Source organism: Giraffa tippelskirchi, chromosome 6 (assembly GCF_054371585.1).
Source record: "Giraffa tippelskirchi isolate mGirTip1 chromosome 6, T2T-mGirTip1v1.2.pri, whole genome shotgun sequence".
NCBI lineage: Eukaryota > Metazoa > Chordata > Mammalia > Artiodactyla > Giraffidae > Giraffa > Giraffa tippelskirchi.
The window spans coordinates 3703967-3727269 of NC_137280.1; the positions used below are offsets into that span (position 1 = coordinate 3703967).

The 23303-nt window shown below is 38.7% G+C and overlaps 1 protein-coding gene across 18 annotated transcripts in view; it reads left to right on the top strand.

The window, feature by feature from the left end:
* Positions 1-23303, top strand: part of RALYL (RALY RNA binding protein like) — a 548770-nt gene that overhangs the window by 51857 nt on the left and 473610 nt on the right. For 3 of the 18 annotated variants that reach the window (XM_081496752.1, XM_081496763.1, XM_081496760.1), the window contains exon 1: positions 227-393. The exons of 14 other annotated variants lie outside the window; for them this stretch is intronic. The gene's annotated coding sequence lies outside the window, so the exon portion shown is untranslated. Of the gene's footprint in view, positions 1-226; positions 394-1257; positions 1293-23303 lie in introns of those variants that run through there. One more of the 18 variants, XM_081496766.1, reaches the window with a different exon arrangement.

Here is a 23303-nt window from a genome sequence, read left to right on the forward strand (position 1 = left end):
TGGGGGTGAGGAAAATGTTCCTCTAGCATGCTTCTTTCATACCTGGGGCTAATTTCATGTATTTCTCACTGAGATGGGACAGTGCCTGCCACGGCATCGCAGCAGCATGTAATAGCAGACAGCGGGTCAGCTCCTGAGTCACTCAGCTGGGTTTCATGATGTCACAGTTACCTTCTCTGTGATGTTAGGCTTGTTAGTTTACCTCCTTGAGCATGAGTTTCTTTTCAGTAAAGTGGGGCATTAACATCCATCTCATACAAGTTGCAGGGAGAATTAAGTAACCAGTGTAGTACCGTGGTGATGGTAGCGAGCATAGTTAGTACTTAGCACTGTGTGTGCTGTCTTCTCCTATTACAGGCATGAGTATATTTATCCTCACAACAACCTTGTAAGGTATGTCTGCGCGGGCCACTTCCACTTATACATGAGGACAGGTAGAGGGGAAGACTACACGGCATTGGAAGCCAGACGCTTTTACTCCATAGATCAACATACTATGTACTTGATCAATTTAGTGTGCTGACTCCCACCACCTGCAACACAGTTGCTGCTGCTGCTGCTAAGTCGCTTCAGTCGTGTCCGACTCTGCGTGACCCCATAGACGGCAGCCCACCAGGCTCCGCCGTCCCTGGGATTCTCCAGGCAAGAACACTGGAGTGGGTTGCCATTGCCTTCTCCAGTGCATGAAAGGGAAAAGTGAAAGTGAAGTCGCTCAGTCGTGTCCGACTCTTAGCAACCCCATGGACTGTAGCCTACCAGGCTCCTCCGTCCATGGGATTTTCCAGGCAAGAGTACTGGAGTGGGGTGCCATTGCCTTCTCCTACAACACAGTAAATTTCTCTAAAAAATATGCCTATCTATCTATGTATCTTCTATCTCTCCATCTGCCTCTGTAGTTGCATTTGAAATTGTGTCTCCCAAAATAATATGCTACAATCCTAACCCCCAGGACCTTAGAATGTGACCTTATTTGGGGAACGGGTCACTGCAGATGTAATTGGTTAAGATGAAGTTTTACTGGAATAGAGTGAGTCCCTAATCCAACCTGACTTGAATCCTTATAAGAAGATGATATGAACATACAAAAGAAAATGCCATGTGAAGACGGATGCAGAGATAGAATTATGCAGCTCCAAAAAAAAGAACAGAAAGGATTTTAGGCCAGCTTCAGAATCCAGAGAGAGACAGAGAGATGAAGAGTGCCAGGAGTGTCAGAGGGAAAATGGCTCTGCTGACATATTGATTTGGGGCCTCCAGCCTACAGAACTGTGAGAAAATAAACTTCTGATGTGGTAAGCCACCTAGATGGTTAATTTGTGATCTTCTTTATAGAACTTCTAGGAAACTAATGTAGGAAATATATAATATGTATATGATATGTGTATAAAGTTATATATATGATTGTAAGCAATGTGTTAGGTATGATAATCACTCCATACATGTTTATCCCTATCTTTTTATAGGTTAGTGGTATGGAAATTTGTGCTTATGGCAATCTTGTAACAAAAACCTCTTCCTATATATCATTTTCTAAAATTAAAAATCTGCAAACCTTGAAATTCTTGTACACTCCATCAGGAGACAGGGAGACAGGATTTAGTACCATGTAAACAAGTGTCAATGTTTAATAGTAATAGAATTGTTTCTCAACCTGGAAATTTTCTTCAACTAAGAAAAATAAGTGCATTTAATTTGAGAGATTTGAGATTTAATTTTTGTTAATATTTATTTTATGAAAATACCTGCTCAAACTGGCAATATATGTTTTGATTTTGTATAGTTTTTTTTCCTAATATTTCCAGTAATAATATCTCTAGAACGTAATGGATATTTATTAATTTCACTAATATTCTGAAGATACTAGTACAACTATTCTAAAAAATATAACATGACCTATTCACTTGTACCCATTGGTTTTAGATGGAATAAAACTGCATTAGTCTTTTAAAGGATGTCGTGTTTCAGTCTGAGAAACTTTGAAGAGTAAGGAAAATAGCTAGTGTGGAAAAAAGGAAGCTTTTACATTCTTTGATGTGTCGAATTCTGTGATTCTAGGAACTGTGATTATTTCGCTCTGTACCAGAGCTTAGTAGCGGACACAGATATTACAATTTATAGTTTTATATAACTCAAATTTATTTCTGTATGTGAGAAGAGATGTGATTCTCTTTTCTAAAAAACATCTGTTATAGACATAACATTGTCACTGTTATTGGTAGAGATGTTACAAATCTTGGATGAAAATTTGTTTTCAAAATGCAAATTTATGGTGCTGAGTAGATTGGCTCATTCAGGCATGTCCTGAAAAGAAGAACGTTAAGTAATAATTTGTAGTTTACAGAATATTCACAGAAAATAAGAGAAAATCCCTTATTTAGAAGGGCATTTTAATTTGACTCCAGAAACATACATTAATGTAATGAAATTAAGCACATGCTATAGTTACTTTATGGGTTTCCCAGGTGGCAACAGTGGTAAAGAATCTGCCTACCCATGCAGGAGCCACATGCGGGTTCAATCCTTGGGCGAGGAAGATCCCCTGGAGGAGAAACTGACCACCCCCCCAGTATTCTTGCCTGGAAAATCCCTTGGACAGAGGAGCCTGGTGGGCCACAGTACATGGGGTCATAAAGAGTCAGATAGGACTGAACACAGCTGTACAATTACTTCATCAGTTCAGCTGAGTTCAGTTGCTCCATTGTGTTCAACTCTTTGCGACCCCATGGACTGCAGCACGCCAGGCCTCCCTGTCCATCACCAACTCCCGGAGTTTACTCAAACTCATGTCCATAGAGTCGGTGATGCCATCCAACCATCTTCTCCTCTGTCATCCCCTTCTCCTCCTGCCTTCAACCTTTCCCAGCATCAGAGTCTTTTCCAATGAGTCAGTTCTTCGTATCAGGTGGCCAAAGTATTGGAGTTTCAGCTTCAGCCTCAGTCCTCCAATGATTATTCAGGACTGATTTCCTTTAGGATTGACTGGTTTGATCTTGCAGTCCAGGGGACTCTCAAGAGTCTTTTCCAGCATCAAAATTCAAAAGCATCAGTTTTTTGGTGCTCAATTTTCCTTATGGTCCAACTCTCACATCCGTACATGACTACTGGAAAAACCATAGCTTTGACCAGACAGGCCTTTGTAGACAAAGTAATGTCTCTGCTTTTTAATAAGCTGTCTAGGTTGGTCATAGCTTTTCTTCTAAGGAGCAAGTGTCTTTTAATTTCATGGCTGCAGTCACCATCTGCAGTGATTTTGGAGCCCAAGAAAATAAAGTCAGCCACTGTTTCCACTGTTTCCCCATCTATTTGCCATGAAGTGATGGGACTGGATGCCATGATGTTTCTTTTTTGAATGTTGAGCTTTAAGCCAACTTTTTCACTCTCATCTTTCACTTTCATCATGAGGCTTTTTAGTTCTTCTTTGCTTTCTGCCATAAGGGTGGTGTCATCTTGGTATCTGAGATTATTGGTATTTCTCCCAGCAATCGTGATTCCAGCTTGTGCTTCTTCCAGCCCAGCGTTTCTCATGATGTACTCTGTATATAAGTTAAATAAGCAGGGTAACAATATACAGCCTTGACAACTACTTTTAGGTACCCACTGTATAACAAGTTTGAGTCACGTGAGGAGCTTTACTTAGATTTTGTCATTTTTTTATCTGAAAATATCATAGATCCTACCGCTTCCTTTTCTCCAGGAATCAGATGTTCAAAGCAACCACTCCCATGCTCACCAGGGAGACTGAGGCCAGCCTGTCTTCCCTGACGCCTGCTCGCCCTTACTTACTTCTAGAACTGCCTTTTCTTTCGCTCCTCAGACGAGGCATCACATCGTGTTTTCAGGTCAGGATCGAGTCTCTCCTACTCTTTCTAGCACAGTATTCCCCAGATCTCGCCCTTCCAGCAGTCTTTGACAGAGACTCAGAATTGGAGAGAGAGGAAGTTCCTTCTCTGGAAGCACGGCCATGGTGGATTAATAATCTACCAGCAGACTAATAGGAGTAATTTTTATTCCAGTTTGCTCCCTTTCTTCTGATGTGTTCTCTCTACTATCCTTGTAGAGATGCTCTTATTTCATATGGCAAAGCGGGCGTGTCTAGAAGTTGCTAACTATATTAGATCAAATGCTAACTTCAAGCCTAGGTATGCATAATAGAAGCAGTTTTGCATGGTATGAGTTTTTTGACATGGTCTTTTCTTTCTCTATTATGGAGACTAGATTAATTGTGATTGATATTTTGTTGTTATATATGTGTGTGTCTGTGCTTCCCTGGTGGCTCACACAGTAAAGAATCTGTCCGCAAGGCAGGAGATGCTGTTCGATCCCTGATTTGGAAAGATCCCCTGGAGGGGAAAATGGCAACCCACGGCAGTATTCTTGCCTGGAGAATCCCACGGACAGAGGAGACTGGCGGGCTATAGTCCATGGGATCACAGAGAGTTGGACGTGATTGAAGCGACTGAGCACACACATAGAGCCTGCGCAGGTGTGTGTGCGTGTGTGTGTGTGTGTGTGTGATTTTAATAATTAAGGCACAGATAATTATACAATATCTTCTTCAGTCAAAATTAATAACATGTCAGATTCTTATGGTTGTACTTAAGATAAATGTTTTTGAAAATGTTTTCTTTGCATTTAAAACAATCAGTTGATTTGCTGTGCTGAATTTATAGTTGATAATCCTTCATACCTGCATACCAATAGCCTTTACTTTTAACCTCAAATTATTTAAAGTAACACAATACATGATGATGTGTTTATTTGTAATTACTATTAGAAACAAATTTTAAAACAGTGCAGTATATTATAGAGTTATTATTAACTCATAATATCTCCATGTTATGCTATTTTATCTTTTTAAATCATTATAATTAAGGCAGAATGTAGGCACTTATCATGAAATATTATGAGAAAGAAAAAACTTACAGCACTTCATATGCAAATGACTTTTCATATTATAGTTTTAGGAAGATAATAATTTGGAATATTTATTCACCAACACCAGTGATATTTATTTTCAGGATTTTGAATGCATACTTTCTTAAAAGGACTGAAAAAGTATATACTTGCTAATGGTAAAAGTCATCTCTTTTATAGTATCTATGAATAAAATTTTGACATGGCCCTAAAAACTCTTGAGACAGAATAGAAAAATGGTTAAAAATAAAACCCGAGTTCAAATTCTGCTTTTTAAAAAAAAATTCATTGTCTTCTGAGAAGAGATAAAAGATAGTTTCTGCTTTGTGTAGGATTATATTGGAGGGAACGAATAAGATAATGGTATATGGCAAGCACGCGGGAATGAAGCTACAGTAACTCCCTACCTACGGATGAGTTCCATTTTGAGAGCATGTTTGTAAGTCCAAAAAGTTACCCTAGGTACCCAACTAACACAATCAGCTACATAGTACTGCATTGTAATATGTTTGTAATAATTTCCACAGAAATAGACATGAAACAAAAAAATAAGACAGTTTCAATCTTATGGTACAGTCAGCACAGGACTGAACCATACAGCCGTGCAGTACGGCAGCTGGCACACAGGGGCGGGCATCAAGTGAACAGCCTAGAGGAGTTTACCGCCTGGAGGGAGGAAAGGGGTGGGAGATGGTGGAGCTGAAGTATCGTCAGCGACAGGAGGTGGAGGGCGAGCTGCAATTTCACTCATGCCTGAAGTTAACCGTACAAGTTCTGTTTTTTTTGTTTTTTTTTTTCTGGATTCAATCATATCTAAGCACTTAAAGAAATGATCCAGTGGCGTCTGGGTGGTAACTATATTTTCCTGAACACCGATGACATAGTAGCACTGGCTTGCATTCTCAGCAGCTCCTGCCACCTTCCCGTACCTTCTGTCTCTGGGTCCTGTGCCTCAAAAGCTAACAGCGCGGCCTCAGGTCCCCTTGCCATCTCCTGTGTCTTGAATCTCTTCGGTCCTTCAGTTACTTCTCCTTCCTCTTGTCTCTTTTTGTCCTTTCTCCGGGCCTCCACTTCCATCAGGCCTGCATTAGTAAGCTCCACGTTCACGTCTTTGAAAATTTGCAACTTGAAGGTTCATATGGAGGCGACTCACTGTACTCTTATAATTAATCTGCCGTATTCTCCTGTCCCTGGCAAAGACAAAGCAGTTTTCTGTCCCTATAGTTTTACCTTTGCAAGAGTGTCATTATGACTATAAACATACTGTATATAGTCTTTTTAAAGTCTTGCTTCTTTTTTCATTTAGCATTTGACACTCGTCACTCTGTTCCATGTAATAATCAGTTCCTTTTCATGCTGGGCAGTATTCCATTGTGTGTCACAGTTTGCTTACCCATCACCCATTGAGAGTTTGCCATTTTGCATTCTCACCAGAAATAAATGAGAGTTTTAACTGCTTGACATTTGGGGCATTATTTCGTTTTATCAGGATTGTGTCTAATAGTTATGGAGTGGTTCTATTTTACAAACTCTTCTAAACTTTAAATTTTCTTGCCATACTCATTTGCGTATAAATATGAAAAGGACTATAAATATATACCATCGTGATGACACAGCTAAATTTAAATGGTGACAAAATATTTTATGGATGCTCCGTTTTTGAATTAGGATCAGTTTATTTTAGCACTTGCGATTTGATTCTAATTAAATGTTTCAAATTTAAAAGTTGCATATAGAATCTATTTTCCTCAGTATCAAACACTTTATAGTGTTTTTATTATTTTTTCACTCATCATATGATGACCGTTTTTGCTTGTCTTCTACATATCAAGAATTATAAAAAACTTTAATGCGCAAAAGTGAGCAATATCGCCTTCCTATCCTCAAGGTGCTTAACTCAAATGTGGGATGAAGTTTCCATCAGTTCAAGCTCAGTTCACTCAGTCGTGTCTGACTCTTTGCGACCCCATAGACTGCAGCGTGCCAGGCTTCCCTGTCCATCACCAACTCCCTGAGCTTGCTCAAAGTTTCCATGGGAACGCCTATGGAAGGAGCAGACAGATGTTGACTCAGTCATGTCTGGTGAATGTTGAGTTTTAAGCCAACTTTTTCTCTCTCCTCTTTCACCTTCATCAAGTTCCTGTTTGCTTTTCGCCATAAGGGTGGTGTCATCTGCATATCTGATGTTGTTGATATTTCTCCTGACAGTCTTGCTTCCAGCTTCTGCTTCATCCTGTCCAGCATTTTGCATGATGTATTCTGCATATAAGTTAAATAAACAGGTTGACAATATACAGCCTTGATATACTCCCTTCCCAATTTTGAACCAGTCCGTTGTTCCATGTCTGGTTCTAACTGTTGCTTCCTGACCTGCACACAGGTTTCGCAGGAGGCACGTAAGGTGGTCTGCTCTTCCCGTCTCTTTAATAATTTCCCACAGTTTGTTGTGATCTGCACAGTCAAAGACTTTAGCATAGTCAATGAAGCAGAAGTACTATTTTCAGAAAAGCATGCATTTCTGCTTCATTGACTGTAAGGATTAAGACAGTGAATAACAGAAAACAACCAGGATTTGGTCATGAAAGAATTTTCATATCATGCTACAGACTTCTATCTATTTACCTACCCTTTACTGAGAGGGCGCCAGCATGTTATATTGGTCAAGTGTATTACTTTGGTTTGTGAAGTCAACAAGCCTGGCGCCGGCTCTAGTTCTGACAGTCCTCTGCTGTGTGTCTCCCCCTCTACCCATCAGTGTCCTCACCTGTAAATGGAGGAGGTGACGCAGATCTTAGGAGGCTGCTGTGAGAGCTGATCATATCACTGCCTGTAAAGAGGAGAGGATCATGGACACATCATTAAGTACTTAGTGTTTAACGAAGGTCCAGCTACCATTATCACATTGCTACCTGGGCTGGTGAATTGTACCCACAATTTTTCTGGGATGTATGTATAAATGCCCTACTTTGCAGAAGAGAAACTCATGCTCGGGGGGGGGGGGGGTTAACTTACAAGTCAGACATCACACAGGAAGTAAATGGCACCTAACAAAGCCCCATTGGAGATGTTTTCTGCAATTACAAAATATCTTCAGGGAGTTGCGCCTCTGTGATTCTAGAAACTAGGGACTCACTGACAACTAGTTAGGTTAAAAAGCCCAAAATGAAGACGAGGAGAATAACTACTGTGTCCTGGATATTTTATTTTCAGTTAACGTGTGGTAATGCATCTCTCACAGCCTGGGGTTTCTGTCTAATCCACCAGCAAGCCTGGCTGGTTGCCTTGTGGTGAGAACGTGGACTGGGAATATGAGTTTCCTGTTGTTTGTTTTCTTAGTCTTTGCCTACGAAGCCCTTAGTTCCTGCTGGTACAGAGTGGGTACTTGGGTCATGTGCTGTGATCACAATCTCAGTGCCTCCGGGAACAGGTACACTCTGAGGAAGGCAGCAGGTTTAAGTCTGTCACAATTTCTTAAGTTAATTCTTTTGCTGCAGAACATTTTCTTTGAATTTTTCTTGAAGTGTGCAGCCCTTTTTTTTAGCTCTAGTTTTCCCATTTTTTGATACTGACTTGGGTAGAAAAAGTGCTTCACTATCCTTTTATTTATATCCTAGTAAGTAAATCAACACAAGCTTAGTGATGAATAAGAACGCCCAATGCCAGTAAAGTGGTGAGGGATGGTGAGGACGCTGATGGATTGAGGAAAGCGTGACACACCTAAGCAAACACACTACATAGCTCTGCCTCACTGCTGATGGATGAGGCCCCGTATTTTCATTTTTTCCCCCATTTTTCAGGGAAAGCTAGAGTAGTGGAATCTCACGTTTTATTTTTATTTTTGTGGATAAGTAATAAAAATAAAAACACTAAACAGAATACTGCGTGGGTCAACAGTGTAAGAGCCAGCCAAACAGTTTGTGTGCCCTCCCAGTCCAATGCCTCCGTCTAGGTAAGGAGACTGTCAGGAGAGTGCTCAGCTGCAGATCCATTTGTCTACCTGTGCTATCATCCCAGAGGTTGTAGTGAAACCACGGAAGAATGGAAGATTTCCGGAGACTTGGATACAATGGAACAATCAAAGAGCCCATGGTTGAACCCTGGGCATAACAGGTAATGAGAGAAGGGCATACAGAAGAAGCAGAGTGGTACATGCTCACAATGGAATATTACCCAGCCATTGAAAGGAACGAAATAATGCCATTTGCAGGAATATGGATGGAGTTGGAGATTATCATACAGTGTGAAGTAAGACAAAGAGAGACAAATGTCATATGATTGCTTGTATATGGAATCTAAAAAATAGTGGCACAAATGAACTTATTTACAAAATAGAAACAGTCTTACAGACTTAGAGAACAAACTTCCCATTACCAGGGGCTAAGGGGGGGGGGGATAGATTTGGAGTTTGGGATTGGCATGTACACAGTGCTACTTTTAAAATAATCAGTAAGGACCTATTGAATAGAACAAGGAATTCTGCTCCATACTCTGTAATGACCTAAGTGGGAAAAGAATTTGAAAAGTCCCTGGTGGCTCAGAGGGTAAAGAATTTGCCTGCAGTGTGGGACACCTCTATTAGATCCCTGGGTTGGGAAGATTCCCCAGGGGAGGGCATGGCAACCCACTCCAGGATTCTTGTCTGGGGAATCCCATGGTCAGAGGAGCCTGGTGGGCTACACTCCCTGGGGTCGCAAAGAGTTGGATGCAGCTAAGCACAGCACAGCACATATGTATCACTGAATCACTTTCCTGTAACCTGAAATTATTACAACATTATTAATCAGCTATACTCCAACATAAAATAAAACAAGAAACAGAAGAAAAGATCAGAGAAGAAGAACAAGTCTAGAAGCAGCAAACATCATATGCTTCCAAAATAGCCAGTGAAATAAATAAAGATTTTGAATTTACTGGGAAATTAATCAGAGGACTTCTGGTAGACAAAGAAGCATCATGGGCAGCGTATGCTACTCTTCTGAAAAATTTAGACCAGGAAGGGAAGAGTAGGTGTTTGAAGTAAGTAGAAGAGCAATTAATTATCAGGAAGGAGTTTATTTTTATGAAATGGACTTAAAAATATTTATAGTTAGGGAAATTTCTCTAATGCTTACTCAGAAGTGGAAGGAAGCTACCTTTTTTTCCCCTGGTTTTATTTGGTTATTTATTTTAATTGAAGAATAGTTGCTTCACAGAATTTTGTTGTTTTCTGCCAAATATCAACATGAATCAGCCACTGGCATATGTAGGTCCCCTCCCTCTTAAACCTCCCTCCCCATCCCACCCCTCTAGGAGGAGACTGCTTTTTATTAACAATTACCAAGTGCCAGCTCCACATGTTTTTAGATTATCTCATTAATTCTCCTAACTCTGCTAAATGATAGCTAAGCATCCTTCTCTTACAGGTGTGGGAAACTTAGTTTCATAGTAGTTACATATTTTTTCAGGAAAGTATATGACTTTATAATCAGTATTTTTCCTTTTGTTGGTTATTCATCCAATAGCTGTTCTAGAAAGATTTAGGTTCATTTAGAAGGTAAGTTAATACATAATTATGAAACAGGAGATAACTAGTCTTTACTTTTCTCTTTAGAGCACAATACATTTGAGCAGTGTATTTGAGTTTTTAATTTTTTCTATTAAAACTGTTTTACATGTTTCATTTGCTTCTTACATATCAAGAAGAGCATGCCTTCTAGTTCTGTTTAGGAAAAAAATATTAAAATCTTTTCCCTCATTTTTAACCAGATAAACTGAAGTGGGAGGGAGATGTCTGCTGATATTTAATATTAATTTATATTTTGCTATCATTAATAGGTTATACTATACTATTTAGAACTTTGTATTCGGTCAGGGTCAAATTACCTTCATTTTATTTATTTGCAGTGTGTTTGAATTAATTGAAAAACATGGGCTCCCTCTTGTGACAAAATAAATTATTTTTAACATTTTTCTGTGCCAAACTACATCAGTCATCTATGTCCTTTAATTTTTTTCTAATAATATTATATATAAAATTATTTTATAATTTAATAGTATTATTTTCTTTGTTAATTAATTCTTCCAGTTTTTTTGAAAAAGAGACCAATATTAGATTCTGATTTGTATTAAAATGTGTGTATATTTTAATATATTAAAAGTTATGTTGAAAATACCAAGGAAAAGAGGAAAGAAGAAATTTGCCTTCCCTCTTTTGCATTTTGTTAGTAGCAATATTATTAGATTTTTTGAAAACTGTTTGGAGAAATTAAATTAATCCCTGTAACGTTTTGGCTGATCAGCCCCCCCGGCTGTGCCCACTGTTCACTTTATATTGTGAATGTTCCGTGTGACAGATGCGCTTGTCTCTCCCATAATGGGTGGTGTTTCTCTTCGTTTTGCTCTGCAATCTGTCCACGCTTATTGTTTCTATGTTGCTCAAGGAAGCAGTGTGCACGATGAACGATTAAGAATGCCTATAATGAGAAAACCTAACAAGAAAAAATTAAAACTGGAGCTATTTTTAAAAGGAAAGACTGTATGTTGTGTGTCTACGCCTGTGTTTTTGCATGTGAGAATGTAGCGAGGAAAAAATTGCTTAATGGTTAATTTTATGGACCCAGCTCTGAAAGGGTCTTTCAAGATCATTTCAGTACCAGGCTGTGAAATAAAATAACTAGATTTAATCTTGGCCCTGTTATGAACTACTTGCATAACCTTAGGCAAGTCATTTTCCTTCTTGAAATGTGTCTTTTCTCACCTGTATAATAAGATAATTAAACCAAATCAGTGCTTTTCAACTTATTTTCTACAGGAACACATCTGTGGGAAATAGCATATTTCCATGACCCGTGTATTAAGCATAGAGGCACTGTCCATGGGCTGATAGAACAGGGACTTTGGCAGCTCCTAATTTAAGCTAAACACATTTACTGAATGGCTCCAATGTAGTAATTAGATTCCTTTTGCATTAAAAAATTTGGTACCAGATGAAAACCTTTTGTGGGAAGCTCAGGACATGGGCTTGTTTGTGATGCTTCAGAGAGAGATGAAAAAATACGATGGACATGAGTATCTTGGTGTGGACAGCCAGAGCTACAAATGCATGTGTATTTTTGTTTATTCAAAGACATCTACTTTTTGTTTGTTTTTATCTTTCTTAATTAATTTATTTTTTAATTGAAGGATAATTGTTTCACAGAATTTTGCTGTTTTCTGTCAAACCCCAGCATGAATCAGCCATAGGTATGCATATATCCTCTCCCTTTTGAACCTGCCTCCCATCTCCCTCCCCATCCCACCCCTCTAGGCTGATGTCAGTTCCCTCCAAGACTGACAGAACTTAGAGTTGAAAGGTTTGATCTTCCTGAGCCATACAGCAAATTCCCATTGGCTCTCTATTTACATATGGTAATAATAAGTTTCCATGTTGCTCTCTCCATACATCTCACCCTCTCCTCCCCTCTCCCCATGTCCATAAGTCTATTCTCTACAAAGACATCTATTTTTTGCCTTCTATGTGTTGAATACTATTTTAAGATTCTACTGAGAAAGATAGATATGAAGGAAAGGAATACATTATAATGCTGTGGACAGTGGGAGAACACACATACAAAATATTGTATATAAACAACCGTATGAGCCCTCATTCTACCTGGTAGCTCTCGAACTACGCAGAATTTTGTATGGCTTAGTATATGAGTTTATATATAAGTGACCAGAGTCAATATCATTTTTGTTGCAGTTATTAAAAGAGATAAATTGCTAGGAGTGGCTACATAGGTGAGAGGAAGAACCTTCCATTTCTTAGCAACCACCGTCCAGCCCAACCACCCTACCATCCATTCACACAAACCAGGTTTCTTATCCTAAGCATTATATGACTGGTGTTCCTGTGCATATGTGTGAGTGTGTATGTGTGTGTGAGCAGATGTGTTTGTGGTAGGCAGAGTTTAGAGGTTTCCTTGTTTGGTTGTTGACATGTCTGAGTTGATGAACAATTCATGGACAATTTCCATTTGAAGGCTCGTTAAAAGTGTTCACTCTGAACAGGTGACTTTTTTGCCTCAGTTCAGTTTCTTGCTCTCTAGATACTGCACAAACAGTTTATGAAGAGGGATAATGAACAGCATACAGGATTTCATGCAGGATTATTCACAGTCTAGAATCTGTGCTGCCTTAACAAGGCGCTGATAGAAATGCTTCTTCTTTTATTTTTCTGCAATAGAAAAATAATGTCAGAGTATTTCCTCTGTGTCTCTGTTTTTTTATGTTAATAACATGCTTATTTAAATAACCACATCTAAAGCATTATTTATCATGTAATGGGTATTTTAAAATAAGTGAGTTTTGAAAGAAGTAAGGCTAGGTCCCTTCACTGTTCACCTGAAACTATCACAGCATTGTTAATTGACTGTACCCCAATACAAAATGTTTTTGGTGTTAAAAGATAAAATAAAAAGAAGTGTTGCACCAACTAGGAAGTGGTGTAAGTGTAAAATACACATCAGATTTCAAGCATTTTGTACAGGGTCGGGGAGGAGCTCCTCTGTGACTCTGAATTGGAGAATCCTTGCCCCTAGGTAGGTAATAAAGAAATAAAAACCCAAAATGAAGAGAAAGAGAACAACCATCATGCTCAAAACAGGGACTAGGAATCTCATTCAGATGAAAGGATGTATGAGTTTCACCTTTAAAACTCTCAGTATGATACTTGGTGCAGAATGGATGCTAGGGTCATAACATAAGAGTCCCTTTTTCTTTCTCTCTGCTTTCAGTTCAGTTCTGTTGCTCAGCCGTGTCCAACTCTTTGCGACCCCATGAACTGCAGCACACCAGGCCTCCCTGTCCATCACCAACTCCCGGAGCTTGCTTAAGCTCATGTCCATCGAGTCGGTGATGCCATCCAACCATCTCATCCTCTGTCGTCCCCTTCTTCTCCCACCTTCAACCTTTCCCAGCATCAGGGTCTTTTCCAATGAGTCAAATCTTTGCATCAGGTGGCCAGAGTATTGGAATTTCGGCCTTAGTATCAGTCCTTCCAATGAATATTCAGGACTGATTTCCTTTAGGATGGACTGGTTGGATCTCCTTGCAATCCAAGGGACTCTCAAGAGTCTTCTCCAACACCACAGTTCAAAAGCATCAGTTCTTCGGCACTCAGCTTTCTTTATAGTCCAACTCTCACATCCATACATGACTACTGCAAAAACCATAGCTTTGACTAGACGGACCTTTGTTGGCAAAGTAATGTCTCTGCTTTTTAATATGCTTTCTAGGTTGGTCATAACTTTCCTTCCAAGGAGTAAGCGACTTTTAATTTCATGGCTGCAGTCACCATCTGCAGTGATTTTGGAGCCCAAAAAAATAAAGTCAGCCACTGTTTCCACTGTTTCCCCATCTATTTGCCATGAAGTGTTTGGACTGGATGCCATGATCTTAGTTTTCTGAATGTTGAGTTTTAAGCCAACTTTTTCACTCTCCTCTTTCACTTTCATCAAGAGGCTGTCTGCTTTACATTCTCCCCAAAGAAATTCAGAATATCAATTGCTATAAGGGCGGTGTTTATCCCCATGTATAATGATGATATGAAAGTATATAGCAAATATGAGATCCAGTCCCATCGAAATAATGGAACCAAGTTATTAAGCTCAGAGTACAGGGCTTGTGGACTATCTGATTTCTTCTTAGTTTCACTGTTTCCATGCTAATTGCAGAATGATCTCCTCTCAAGAGATTAAAAAATAAATCCTTAAGAACAGAACTTTGCCTCGCCTAAAACATGTCTATGTATGTAGCTCTACCTTTTTGTCTTTTTAATTGCTGCTCTCATTCAGGACCCAGCAGGACTGCGCAAGGTGTGTCCTCACCCCAAAGGCAAAAGTAGTGGGCTCTGAAGCGCTTTAGCACCTTCCGCACAGGGGAGAGAAGGAATGTGATGTTCTTTGACGGACTCAGGGGAGAAGAAAGCTTATGATCCTATTTGAGTGCTGCCTGCAAAGCTCTTTCCCATTACTCAAAACCCTTTCCTTTATAGCTATAATCTCTCTTCCACCATAAACGTCCCCACGAGTTCTTTGGCTAAACCTAGTGGCTGAGAAAGGGATTTGCTGCTTTTAACTCTTCAGTGCCTATGTGCAGTGCTTTCCAGCCCTGGCTGCCTGGGAGTTTCTGAATCATAACTCAGAATATTAGCCGTTTGAAGCTAAGGTTCAGAGACAGCACTTTTTCCTATCATGGGTGTTTAATAAATCTCAACTGAATAAAACAATGGACTTAATTAAATTTTTATTTTTTCTCAAAGCTATACTCACTCCCCTAATTGATTTGCATTATTAATTTTATTCTTCCATCCAGTCTTTTGAGTTTGCTGCTAATATGTGGAGGCAGTAAGGGGAAGTGGTGTATGGCAGGGTGTTAATACATTCAGCTGCTCAAGTAACGGCCTCATTATTGCTTTTACCACATTCTAGTGCAAAAATTTAAGTACCTGTATACCTAGAGTAGACTTTGTGATCCTTGATGGAGGCACCATATCTTCCCCATTTTCATGACCCAGGACGCAGACTCATGTCTGAATTTGTAGAAGGTGTTCAGTAGGAAAAAAAAAAAATGAATGAACGGAGGAGTTATAGCATTGTTCAGATATTTGTTTAAAATATATATGAAAAGGTCTAGAAGTATTTTAATTTAAGTATGTATTAAAACTTTTGCCATTACTACAAAAATACTGTTTAAAATGATACTGCCTAAGGGACTGGGTCAGAATTCAGTAAAAGAAAAATACATCATTTGGTTCTGATGCAGTTTACATACACATTAAAGAATGATTACTAGGAAAATGACTGCTTTTAAAGGACCTGGGAGGACTGGGAAACTTTTGACAGGGGAAATCAGAAATGTGCAGTCCAGTGAAGAATTAAACTACTGGGAGTAATAATATGGGCTGATGCACTCAATATAGCAGTAATGCCCTCTGAGAAGGATAGGAAATAATTCAGTTCCTCCAGCCTGCATGGAAGCTAAATACAGTATGACAAGAAATAGTAGCAGTACTCATTATGTCTGATTGCTAATTACTCCTTTGAATGATTCAGTTATGCCTGCTACTAGATAATTAGTTTAGTAATTTATGGCTGCGGCGCAAACTAGTATTTTAATTTTTGAAGCACAACTTTCACAATACCTACAGTTCAGATAATATCTTTCTTTTTTATTCAATTTTAAATTGCTTTTTTGAAAGCCTATAAAAGAGCAAAAATCCTTGCATTTTTTCCCACATGTATTTCATGCAAAAGTTAGACACTTTATGGAATTTTATTTAACTTTAAACTGCAGGAAAATAACATCTTATTAAGTCCTGGTTCACTGTGCTTAATTTTCCCAATTTTGTGGGCAAAAGGGGTGAAATACTTTAGAAGAGTCTATAAGTGACTTAATTTAACTGCTGCCAAATTTCATGGTCCAGAAAGACACTGAACTTTTGATAATTCACCTCCCCTTTTTATAGGACTTCTAGGTGGCGCTAGTGGTAAAGAGCCCACCCACAACACAGGAGATGGAGGAGACCTGGGTTGATCCCTGGGTTGGGAAGATCCCCTGGAGGAGGGCACGGCACCCCACTCCAGTACTCTTGCCAGAAGAATCCCATGGACAGAGGAGCCTGGTGGGCTACAGCCCATGGGGTCGCTGAGAGTCAGACACGACTGAGCAACTTCACTTTCACTTTTCCTTTTCATGCACTGGAGAGGGAAATGGCAACCCACTCCAGTATTCTTGCCTGGAGAATCCCAGGGACGGCGGAGCCTGGTGGGCTGCCGTCTATGGGGTCACACAGAGTCGGACACAACTGAAGCGACTTAGCAGCAGCAGCAGCAGCATTCTTAAACACCTGTTTTTAGTTCAACATTCCCATCAACTTATCGGTTGTTTCCCAAATTCAGGTAGTGCTAAAAAACTAAATCTGAGAGAGTGCCCTGGTGTTCCAATGGTGAGCTAAAAAATTCTGACTCCAAAATAATGTCAGGTCTTTGGCCCAAAGGCAGCAGTGATCAGTTAAATTCACATGACAGTTTCAAGTTAGTAATATGTTTATTTTCTTTATTTGTGTACATAGTGGACACATCTGCAAACTGTTGAATAATATTGTAAATTACTGACTTAAAATATGCCTTACTTAGATTTTGGATGAGGGCCGGAATTCTGAGTAGCTGATAGAAAAGTTGTGACTTAAAATCGGTGTAATTAAGACTGGATAATTTTCACAAAGAGAGGGAGCAACATCTTAGAATAACAAATTTTTAAAATCTTATTAAGCATTGGGTTTTGCCATCCCTACTCTATCAAAATGAGTGTTTTGAATATTAGTTCACAATACCCCAGAAACATTTGCCGTATGGCTAAGACTTTTTAATCTAGCATCTCAAAATTAAGAATATCTGGCGTTGCTTGCTTCCCCTCTTTGCTTTCTACTTGATGCTTTGCTTTTAACTGTAATACAATTCAAAATGCCCACGGTTTGTACTTTCTCTATTGTTCTTGTACCTGATATTTACCAGTGAGGGATCAATGTTCTAAAGGGCAGTCCTGACAGTGTTATTTCAGTGAACATCAGGCTGGTGTTTATTACAGACTGAATCTATGCCCTTTATTGCCAACAGTCTAACTTGAAATATGTGTTCCTTGACCCATTTAATAAATGGTTCCCCACAGATAGGGCAGTGTGCAACTCTTCTGTTTTTCTCAAGATGGCTTTAAAAAAATCTCTTACCCATAAGGCAGTCTGTCTAACCCTCAAAGCATCTTATTGACCTTTCCAACTTTGATCAGGGTGACAGCGGCTGGTTGTTGATGCTTCTTTTTTCCCGAGTTGCTAACTGGAGAGCCAACAGAACGGCACGCCACTGGAGTCTGAGGCCAGTCAACTGTGTTCAGATGTTTAGCTCATTCTTTACTTATTTCAGTTCTAATTGTAGATAATCTGAAATACAACACAACTGTTAGAAAATGTGTATGTGTCAATTATGTTAGGCACAAAGTTTACATATAGATTTCTGCCAAATTATAAAGCCCAATAATACATTACATTTTAGTCTATATTACAACATTATTTTGATTCTCCTCCCACTAGTAAAAAAAATAGAGAAAGCATTGATTATCAATATTGATATATTATATTGTTAATTGAATTGTTTATGAAACTCTTTAGAAGGAAAATACTAAATCTTGTGTTATAAGTCTTAGCCAGCTCAAAATTTTTTCAAGAGTTAAAGAAATATCATCACAATTTTCAAAATTGCATTGTTCACAAAACATTTTATTTGGTGCTGAACTTTTAATGTATTTTTTACACTTCTTCCTTGACCTTTAATTTTCTAAATGCAAAATATAATAGATCATGAGATAAAAATATCTAAAAAAAAAGGAAAATGTTCTTTACATTTCCATATATGTGTATTACCTATAATTGAGATTTTTTGAGCATTATTCCTTAGAGGAAAAATCAATCCATTTTCTGATCTTATAAATTTTATTCAGAGTGATCATTTTCATCTTATTTGAGTACACTGTTTAAATAGTTGCAGTATAGTAGTTCCTACTGTGTCTCATTAGTACTTTTAAAGAATTAATTAGCTTGACATAGAATTCGATAGTTCTAAGGGCTAAGAACTTTGTACTCATGATAAGTGATGTTATGTTGCATCATATAATTTTATATGAATAAGCAATATTTTTTTATACTCACACCCTCACAAATACATGCGTGGATGAACATGCGTGTGTGTGTACATATACATATAATATAAATACAATTGGAATTCTTGGCTGTTTACAAGTTCAGCCTTTAGAGGTGCTTAACAGTCTGTACAGCTTCGTGTATAGTCACTTTAGACATGATGTCTCTGGAACCAAGGGGATGAAGGAGAGAGAGTGAGCATAGACGTAATGACTGATGAGGAAGCAACGTTTTAGCATACACATTATTTATTTGTTTGGTTACGCTTAGTGAGCCACATGCCAAGAATACAAACAGGAATGTAAACAGAAACAAGCCAGACTCCATGCCTGCAACGAGTTTAAAATCTAACAAGAGAGATAAATGAACACACATAATTTACAGTCAAAGCGAGAGACGGCAATCAAAGAAATAGACTCAAACTGCTAATCTGACCCAGCAAAAGGAAAGGACTATTAATTTAGCCTTGAACAACTGTCTCAGTGATGCTGATATTGTCCTCATTTGGGGTCACAGTGTCAATGTCATGAGTTTTGTTAATGTTATTTCAAACAAGTCACAGGTTTTTAAAGAAATTGCATACTTTGGGAGCATATTGGTATAAGCAGACATAAAGACAACATTTGACAGCCTTAAGTGAAAATGGAACTTTGACTGCCTTTCTATATTTGAAGAATTTTGTACCATTTTATGGATGTATGTATATATGTATGTATATTATTTGCCAAGCCCAGGGGTAGGCTAACTCAGTCTCAAATTTAAAAGGCTAGCAGAAGTTACAGTCTGGTATAAAGGCATGGCTAGGATTAGGTACAATAGAGGACCTCCTGCAGCTCCAGAATTCCAGTATCAGAAGTAGCACACCTCTGATTTCAAGGTAGACTGGATACTTCTACAAAGAACAAAGTGAGTATAGTGTAATTTGAGTGTCCCACAGGTGGGTACCAGCGAGAAGGGGGCAGAGCCTCTTCCAGGTAAGGCAGACAGCTGGAGAAGACTCTTGTGAGTCCTTCAGACTCCAAGGAGATCAAACCAGTCAATCCTAAAGGAAATCAACCCTCAATAGTCATTGGAAGGACTGATGCTGAAGATGAAGCTCCAATATTTTGGCCACCTGATGTGAAAAGCTGACTCATTGGAAGAGACCGTGATGCTGGGAAAGACTGAAGGCAAAAGAAGAGGGAAGCGGAGGAAGAGACGGTTAGACAGCATCACCAACTCAATCAGGCATGACTCTGAGCAGACTCTGGGAAACGGTGATGGACAGGGAAGCCTGGCGCGCTGCAGCCCATGGGGTGCAAAGAGGTGGACACAGCTTAGCGACTGAAAAACAAAAAAGGATAGAATACTTTTCCAAACCAGAGTCATTCCAGTGATGCAAGGTGGGGGCAATGGTAGCTAGCATCGCATAGATAGACAATTAGACATCTAGAGGTGGGGTTTGTTTCGGAAGGTAGGGCAAATGTTTTTGAAACTCTGGTGTGAGCTTTTGAATTCTTCCAAGAAAATTTCACAAATACGTGCAAACTACCATTACGTAATTTCGCGGACTTCATAGACTATGTGAAACCTTTACCAGTTTAAGCACCAGTGGGTAAGTAGAGGCAGGGATAATGGAAGGAGGGCATTTTCCTTCAGTTGATAAAGAACCTTACATCTCAGGTCAGCCTGATGCGTGTTCAATATAACATCCTTGTCTCTTTGGGATCTCAGAGACTGCAGCTTGCCAGGCTCTTCTGTCCATGAAATTCTCTAGTCAAGAATGCTTGAGTGGTTTGCCATCCCCTTCTCCAGGGGATCTTCCGAACCCAGGGATCAACCTGGGTCTTCCACATTGCAGGAAGATTCTTTACAGTCTGAGCCACCAGGGAAGCCCTCCCTGATGGACACCGGCATTAGAACCACAATGTGGAGGCCTGTGGCTAGAAGTCACTTGGCTGACCTGCTCACGTGCGTTGGCGGAATCTTTGGTGGCAACTCTGGTGCTCTGTCCCACTTGTCCTATTCTTTGTCATCTTATCTAAGAACCAATTCATACATTTAATCCTTTGGGAAGCTTGCCCTTACCATCCTTTGTTCAGTACCTTTTTAAATCTCATAATTCTCTTCTGTAATAAAGTCACAACTTTTGGAGAGAACAAACTGTGTCTTATTTCTTTCTGAATCTTTGTTTCCAGCACAGTGCCAGGCACGTGGGAGAAAATCTTTATCTTGTGAATGAATAAAAGCCAACTGCTATATTGTGTACAGAAAATTTTGCTCTGTGCTAGGGACTAGGATACTTGCCACAGCTTTAGAAACTAAATCAATGCATAAAAAATTTCATGTAATCTGAAACAAGTTTTTTTATACGAATTGAATTGGGATGCATATATACAGTATAATATAAGATGCACTGCCATGCAAAGGGGAACAGAAATGAGCCAAGCATAGCACAGAATTTGGGAACACTGACTGGCGAACAGTTCTGAAGTAGAGGCCTATTATGTAAGCAAATCTCTGGGTGGTAATCTGTCTCCCCTGATTGTTCAGCTGGCGCTTCAAAACAGACTGCTTTCTTCATGTTAACACTTTTTTTCTTGTTGAAATATCTCAAGGCTTCAGGACTGGCATACCTTAAGTCTGGTATAAAAGATAAGGCATTCACTGTGGAATACAAAACCAGAAAAGTGGGATTATTTTCCTCTAACAAGGAAAAAAAAAAGTTTATTGTGAGAGAAGAAGAGGTCTTTAATTAGAGTAGGGAAAATAAGTTCAAATAGAGTAGGATAAATTTGTGATTTAGCTGTCTTCCAAAAGTACTAGCTTTTGTTCAAATAAATACCCCAAATCACTGACATTTGAATTTGTAGAGAAAATATATAATTTTATAGGACCCTGGACCATTTTCTTAGTTTCAAAGAATTATGTCATTCAGGAATTAAATATCAAAAAACAGGTTTAACCTAAACCTGATAGAACACAAAATCAATCACAAATATCTACAATAATCAAATATCAAGAGCTTCTTTATATTTACTTATTTTCCTAAGCATTAGTAGATCATTTCAGTTATTCAGTCTCGCTTTTAGGAACTTTTAAGTTAACTGGACTGAAATCATCTGTATGTCAGCTTGCATACATATACATTTTCACGTCTGTTTTACCATTGTACTTAAGGTCGTAGAAACACACGTATTCTCCAAACATTTTACACAAAACCTTACCCGTGGTCATTTATCTAGTCTGATAGCTTAAAATCTTTCTAGTAGCCTCTTAGTTCCGAGCTGTCTTCATCGTCGCTGTTTTTTTCTGCCTAGAACCCTAAATCAAGTCTCAGTTTTACCTGATAACTCTTTAGCCCTTACCTATCTTTTAGAATTCAGCTCAAGTCTACCTTCTGGCATTTTTCAGTCTATTTCAGCTGTTTCCTCTCTGTCTTTTGAGCACAATGTACACAACTCTAAAACACCTTTGTCTCTGCCCCACTTTGGCTTTTGGCGACAGAAGCTGTGCAAGAGGTTACTCACTAGTGCCCAGCACGGGTGCTGGAACATGGCAAGTTCTCAAACACTTTGCAGTACAGTAATGGATGACCGCTCAAGCTTCAATCTTACAGCCATTCTAAGCACTTCACAGTTGTTAACTCATTTAGTACAACACTCATCTGATCTTGTTATCTGTCTTATAACAAAGAGGAAGGCAGAGAAAACTATGATAGAGATTAAGCCACTTTTCTGAGGTCAGACAGCTAGTAAGTGGTGCAGTAGTTGCTATAATAGAATAATCATGATAATTGTGATAACGACCCTAGGCTTCTGCTGCAGAGCACACACTCCTGAATATCTCCTTTTCCTCACCTGATACATCTTTGAAAGTACTGGATGATTGACCTTGTTCCCAAAAGACTGATGAATGATTTATTGCTCGTATGCCTGCTCAAAGTACTTATTAACCTCGATCTCGTCATTAATTCAATAAATATTTATTGCATCCCTACCCTGAGGCATGCACTGGGAATATACAAATGAATAAATATATACTGACTACAGGTGACTGAGACTCATAAAAGCAAAATGTATTATAACATTTTGTATTTTGTTAACATTGTGTCCTAGAAATGTTTGTCCTACATTACTTCATTTTAGAATAAGTGCAATGACAATTTTCAGAAAAGCTTAAAAATTTATCTTCTACCAGGTAGACATTTGACTCTGACAAAGATATTAAAGTACATTTTGTAGTGAATTATCATAATTGCCCTCCATAGCTGCTCAATTTTAGGAGTTTGTTTGCATCTATACATTTCTCTGCAATTCACAGAGTTTATAAAACTATCAGAAAATAAAAACATTTATCTGCAATACACAGTTTATAAAACTATCAGAAAATAAAAAGCCTAATCTAAAATCAAGTATCTCTATTTTATTTTTCACTGACAATGAAAATGCTTACCTAAATTTTTTTTATTTTATTCTCTCTTCATAACCAAGCACAACTTTAACACTTCTAGGATCTTAGTTTCCTTTCCAATTGTCATTCTGAAGAATAAGTGGAATATAGAGTTTGGAAGTTATATTTGCTTTGCATGAATAAAAAGCAATAAAAGCTGTTTTCCCCCATCCCTGAATTATGTAGCCATGACTCATAGAGCAGATAAGGGATATTACAAGATGTCATTTTCACAGGCACTTTTCTA